This window comes from Apodemus sylvaticus, chromosome 23 (assembly GCF_947179515.1).
Source record: "Apodemus sylvaticus chromosome 23, mApoSyl1.1, whole genome shotgun sequence".
Taxonomy (NCBI): Eukaryota; Metazoa; Chordata; class Mammalia; order Rodentia; family Muridae; genus Apodemus; species Apodemus sylvaticus.
This window is the reverse complement of record NC_067494.1, coordinates 49,263,852-49,270,982: the sequence shown is the minus strand read 5'-3', so window position 1 is coordinate 49,270,982 and position 7,131 is coordinate 49,263,852.

Here is a 7,131-nt window from a genome sequence, read left to right as displayed (position 1 = left end):
TGCCTCTGTACTTGTTCTTGATCCATCTTCAGCCGTCCTGTGAGCCTAGCTAATGTCTACACATCGTGGTAAGAGGCCCCTTGTCCTCGTGGGTGGCACTTTTGGCTAAGTTGAAAGGAATGCAAGTGTTTTCACTCACTGGCGAGCCGGTCACTGGCTGCCTTGGCCGGGGATGAGAATATGAGGCGGGGTGGGAGGAAGAAGGGGAAGACGAGAGAGTCTCACACCAGGTCCCTTCTTGTTTCTAAGGTAGACGGTAGGGGAAAACGCAGGTGACAGGTACAGAATGTAAACGCTACCTGATGCCCATCGCTTTTTCCACTTTGTACCTCAGGAACCTTAGTCATGCTGCTAACGGTCATGGCGGAAAACCAGACATGAGGGAGAAGAGTCACACCTCGGATATTTCCTAACCCCAGCACTCTTTCTTTCTCCACATCCAATAGGAAGTCTCTTTGTTTTAATTTTCCCCATCAAGGAGACAATTAATTCAAGCTCCCCCATGCACGAGGTCCAGATGTCAAGGGCTTGCTCTACCAACCCATCCCCCTGAATAGGAATTAATCAACACCATTAGAGAGAAATCTCCCACTTAAACTTCAGGGCCCTTTCTTTACAGCCCGATGGAGTTTCATACCTTTTATGTCGAGCAGACTTCAGAGCCTTCACCTATGTAAGGAATTTTTCAATTAACATTTCTTTCCCTCTGGAGAGACCGGGCCCTTTCGGTTCTCCACAAAAGACTGCCTTTGCCTTTCCTATAGCGAATGCGCTGGAGCCCAGCCCTCCGAGCTGAAGGCCCTATTATTTGGCAATGATGATTCAGTTTGGCAACCCCCCCCCCTAATCAATAGCTGATCAGTGCCCAGCAGGGAGTCTCCGCATTCAGACCCTCACACAAGCTAAAGTGGTCTCCTTTGAATAAAATCACGCTTAGGTCGAATTTTAAATCCATCTAATTGGCAGTGGGTTTTTTTTTTTTTAAACAGAATAGAAAAGATGTGTAAGTGAAGGGGAAAAAACCCCTGATGGCTTTGATGGCTGCTTCTACTTTTTGCAACCTCATGTTTGCTTCAAAATACACATTATCATCACCACACTTTTTCTTAAATATCTTGCTCATTGGAGTTCACTTTGAATAAACTTCTCATTAAATCCTTTATAGATTTCAAAATCCTCTATCAGAACCTATATCTAATCTTTTCGAGATAACTTTAAACAGGAGTGTCTTTACCAACAAGCAACATTTAGCAAAGAACTCAAATGATTTTGCTAACACAAAATCTTTAAAGGGATTTTGAAAGCTCAATGCTAGGGGCCTTTGCTCGGGAGTGCGACATATAAACCACCACAGGGTGGGACGGCATAGGGCACAGGGCCGAATGCTGCTGCCCAGGGTGAGCAATTGGGTTGGCTGATGTCAGGCTCAGGAGGCTTCATGCTCGCAAGGGCCAAAAGCTAGCTATACCACTCTCAGCTCAGAGCAAAGGGGACCCAGGGGTGAGCTGGGCTTCCTTGGGCGGGAGAAGAAGAGTCAGACATTAAAAGAGAACCATTTATTTCTCACATTCTTGTTTTGAACCCTGAACAATAAAATAGTAAAAGCTAAAATAAAATTTAAAAAATCAATTTATGGGTTTATGGATTTATGAAAATCTACCATAAAACGGACTTTCTGAATTAGGAGGTTTGGTGTGTCAATTGCCTGATTTACTTTCTGTCTATGACTAAAATACGTGTGTGTCTGGGTGGGCGAAATCTGTGGGTAAAAGCTCTTGCTGTGTAAATCTGGGAACCCAAGCTCTGTCCACAGAACCCGTGTAAAGTTGGAAGGTGAGAACCCATTCTGCAGTTATCCTCTGACCTTTGACCTCCACACTCCTGCCATTTCATGGGTGATTCTCCCACTCATCATGCACGCGCGCGCGCGCGCGCACACACACACACACACACACACCATACTAATAATAAAGAAATCTATGCTTGAAAGTGATATTTTCAGGTGACCTTGGATCACCTAAAGGAGGTAGATAGGCCTGCAGGCTTTCTGATTCACTCTCTGCTCCCATTCTTCTAACCATGTGACATTTGGAGACTGTCATAAGCTAATGTTTTTTGCCCAAATGCAGCAAAAAAATTGCTCCTGAATGAAGGGTCTCCTGGGTCATGTGGTGGAGTCTGCAGTCTCTTCTCTGTCTTGAGTTTACTACTTTGACTGTATCTGACGCCATGGTCCTTTCTGTGTCTCACAATGTTGTATTTCTCATGTCTAACCTTGTGGTCCTCCCTGTTTCTGAATCCATTGTCCCTCCTCTGTCTGATTCTGTCGTCCTCCCTATGTCTGACTTCACGAACCTTCCAGGATCCGTCTCACTATGCCGTCCCTTCTGTGTCTGATGGTGTGGCCTTTCCTCTGTCTGAAGCCTTCCCTGTTACTGTCTCCTTTCTTCCTAACGTCTGATCCTGACATTCTCCCTTGTCTGACCCAGCGATCTTTCCCATGTCTGGCACAGTGTTCCTCTTTACAATCTGACTCTGTAGTCATCCCATGTCTGACACTACAGTGCCTTCGTGTCTGGTGACAAGATCTTCCTTGAGTCTGACACTTTCTTCATTTCCAAGTCTAGGTCTGTGTCCTGGAAGCAGACAGCAAGTGAAAGGCCAATGTAAAAAAAAAAAAAAAAAATCTAAATAGCTCTCTGTCAGGGTTTGTACTGAAGAGAACAGCAGAACACAAGAGCTGTGTCTGACAACGTGGTCCCCGTGTCTGACTCTGACACCAGCCGCTCAGTATCACTAGGTACTCTGCAGTCCAGCTAGGTGCTCTGCCTGCTGCAGGCCTATTGTCCTCCTCAGTCCTGAGGCCCGAAAGGAAAGGATGCAGGCCAGATTCTGTAGTATGCCTGTCAGGCCTGGACTTTTCTGAACTTGAGTTCATAACCAGACGGGGTCTCTTTAGGACAGACCAACTACGAATACCAGTGAAGCCTTTCCTCCTTCTCATTGGCTTTCTGAGACACTCACCATTCTCTCACACAAATTGATCCTACTGGAGACTTAGAAATGACTCTGGACCCATAGATGGCGTTCTGGAGGGACGTGAGGGTATGATCTAGAATCCGTACCATGCATCTTCCATGCCAAGGTTTGCACACCCTTAAGAGAGCTCTCTCATCTCAGGAAACAGAGGAGGTGTGGATTTAGGCTTGGGCTCATGTATTGAGATCGAGAAACTTAAAACAGCGACGGAATATGGGGTCTGACATAAATTAGCAATGTCAGTCATGAAATGAATAAATCAGCTGCTTAGATAACACCTATTTTTTTTAAGGTCAGACATTTTAAGTATGTATTTGTTAAAATCTCCCTGCCTGTGTGGGGTACCCCAATGGGCTGCCCTTGGCCCTTGGCCTTACCTTGAACCCATCCATCTGTAGAAAATGGACTTTCTTAAGCCGGTAGGGGTAGAAGTCTTTATCTTCGAAGTGAGAACTGAAAGGGTAGGAAGAAGGAAAGCTCCTGTAATTAAAATAGAGGAGACAAAACAAGGGCGTCTGATACCGTGTTATGGCTGGTGGTTTTATGTTAATGGTAGCAATAAAGTTAATTGTACCTAGAGTTGATGAGCACTCAATCATTTGTTTCTCGGACTGTTTTTATGACAGTGACATGGTAATGCATGCGTTTGTAGGGATATTGAAGACCTCTGACACATTTTTTTTACATTTATATATATTATTCTTTTTTTATTAGGTATATTCTTTACATTTCAAATACTGTCCCCTTTCCTGGTTCCCCCCTCCCCTGAAAATCCTGTAAGCCATCTCCTCTTCCCCAAACAACCTATCCCCGCTTCTCTGTCCTGGTATTCCTCTACACTATGGTATCAAGTGTTTCCAGGACCAAGGGCCTCTCCCCAATTTGGTGTCCAACAAGATCATCCTCTGCTGCTGATAGGTCTGGGGCCATGGGTAACTCCATGTGTACTCTTTGGTTGATGGTTTTGTCCCTGGGAGCTCTGGGAGTACTTGGTGACTCATATTGTTGTTCCTCCTATGGCGCTGCAAACCCCTTCAGCTCCTTGGGTCCTTTCTTTATCTCATCCATTGGGGACCCTGTGCTCAGTTCAATGGCTGGCTGAGAGATTCCCCCTCTGTATTTGTCATGCACTAGCAGAGCCTCCCAGGTAACAGCTATATCCAGTTCCTGTCAGCAAGCATTTGTGAGCATCCACGATAGTGTCTGGGTTTTGTAACTGGATGGATCCCTGGGTGGGGCAGTCTCTGGATGGTCTTTCTTTCAGACTCTGCTCCACACTTTGCCTCTGTATCTCCTTCTGTGGGTATTTTGTTCCCCCTTCTAAGAAGGACTAGAGCATCCATACTTTGTTCTTCCTCCTTCTTGGGCATATTTATTTTTATGTGTACGTGTTTTTTGTTTGTTTTGTTTTTTTTACCTCAACATAGAGGGGATGCGTGGAGCAGAATAGGCAGGGCAGACGCAGGCAGCAGTTCTGATGGGCAGACTTCAGAGCTTGTTTTGCACAGACTTCAGGGAGCTGCTTTTTCTCCCTCCGTTTCCTTTTCCTTCAGGAAAAGTTCTATGCCTGGGCCACCGGAGACTTGCCTCCCTCTCCTTGTTCCCCGATCTGTTGCTTGGCATTGGGAGGGAAGTGGGGCAGGATGAGGGACCGAGTACTTTGTCAAATGGAATTGAGAAATATCCCAGAAGTCTTGGTGCTGGAATTCAGAAAGAGAGTAGGCCTGTGGTGGAGACCGGGGTTGGGGGGGGGGGTGGTGAGGTCTGCAACTGTGGCAGAGAAGAAAGACTTGCGAATGATCCTTGTCTCTGAATGTGGTGTGTGCTATTATTTAGGAGGTGTTGGAATAGAATACTCTACCATTGCACCAGAGTTGTTTGCTGTTCGGCGGGGACTATCTTTCACTTCAGCTGAGAACTCTTAGGCATAGCGTGAAGTTTGGTATGCCTTACGGTACCAGGACACAGGCACATTAGTCACATTATTCAGGAATGAGGATTTCCTGCTGGTAATATGTCTACTTTCTCAGATTTTTTTTTTTCTTCTCCAGATGATAGAACTTTGAGATCCCCAAGCAGGCCCTTGGCCCTTCCTAAGCCATATATCCCTTGACGGGAGCCAAGTGTGTGCTCTCTAAATAGCTCTGACGAAGCCGGGATCTAGTAAGTTGCTTTTTAACATGCGCTTTATCTGTGTGCAGGGCGCCGCCTTGGTCCCTGCAGCCCCTCAAGACCCATATGGCTCCCTCCACACAGCAGGTGCTGGACTCTGTCTGGAGTCAAGATATGGGTCTTGGCACCATGGTGCCTTGCTTTCCAGGATTGGGCTGTGGTACATGTGCACACACTCACGCGGGCGGCCAGCACAAAGCTAGGGTCTCAATACAGTCCCAAGTCATTGTTCCTGTGGCCACCAGGGACCACCAGCTGCAGAGCTCAAGTTACAGCCTCCGGCAGACCCACAGTGGTGACTTCCATCATCTGTCATCCTCTCTGGTGTCAGTGTCATGTGATCTACTGCTGGTTGTTATAGCTTTTGGGCAAGGTCCTTCCCAAGACCATTCACTCACTCTATCCCTGAGGTGGCCAGGCTGACTGGGAGGGTGTCTGAGGGACAGACAGGCCCTGAAGTCCCACCCATTCTACTTCTGGTTCATCTCATGTTACTCCCACCAGGACCTGTTTGTTGCTCACAGTCAAGTTCTCCAAGACCAGGATTGCTGGCTCTCAGGTTCCAGGAGCTTCTAGAACAACCCTTGGAAGACGCTGATTCATGAACTTGTAAGTCTCTATCGTACGAATTATTTGGTTCCTGAATAGAAGGAAATGATTCAGAAATCACCACGAGAATCTAAAATTTCCCCCCTTTCTTCACGGATTCCCGGCATATTTAAGTTTTAGCATCAAAGGTTGATGTGTATTGCATTGAAGCTGAGAAATCAAGTCTTATTTGAGAACGTGGTATAGCCTTGGGCCTAGAAAAATGACCCAGCAACCCAGGGAACAATGAACAATTGGTCACCTGGCTTTCTATCATTTCTGTTTCCTACCATGCTGAAGTAGAAACTAGGAAGAGCTCCATGTCCCTCCACCCTGGGATTCTTAACGTCATCCCCAAGGGTGATACGGTTTCAGGCTTGTGGCAACTTCAAGGACCCACAACAGTGAGTACCGGGAAGAGAGGCCTGGCAAGGAGCCTGGGTCAGAGTGAGTGAGAGTGAGCGCTGTTAGCTAGGAAAGGTGCTGTTAGCTAGGAAAGGTGCTGTCGGAGGGTTGGGCCCCATTCCTGCTATGCTCAGCCCCAGAGCCCCAGAGCCTGTACCCCTGGGAGGTTTCTGAAGGCAAGAAAAAGCTTGGATCAGCCTTGTCTGGGTTATGTGGGACAAAATGTGAGAGGCAGGGTCTGAACCTGCTGGGAGGTCGGCTCCTTCTCTTACTGTTGCTGCCAGTAGCTTTTGTGACCACTCGTGGGCTGCTTCTTCTTTTTCCTTTCTTCTTTACATAATACTTTCTTGTCTTTAATCCTTTGTAGACAGCCTGCCTTTTCTCTCTCTTTCATGATTCATTTTATCTGTTGTCACACAATTCCTCTGACCATTCTCCACTTCTCTGAATGCCTGCATCTTCCATGCACACACACACACACACACACACACACACATATGTGTGCTCACATGTGCACACATACGCACATGCATGTATTTTCTCATAGTCCCTCTGTCCAAGATCATAGTAGGTATCAGAATGCACTTTAACCACACCCACTTCAGGTCTGTTTCTCAGGCATCAGAAATCCTGAGATTTAAATGGAAAATAGCATTGAGTGCCAGCAACGGCTCACCCCTAATGACCAGATGGTCACATTCCCTGTGACGAACACAGGGCATTCCTGTGTCCTGCCCTGGAAACTGGCTGAGCAGGTGTCTCCTCTCCACTCCATGACAATGTGCCAGCTAGCACCCTCTGGGGGACAAAGCAACAATGGGCACTGAGGGTGCCCATCCTGTATAGGAGGCTCACATTCTGTGTCCTCAGGGCTAAGCCCTAGAATCCGTGTTCCAGATTGACATTGGTCCACTGGCCCTGGGTTTC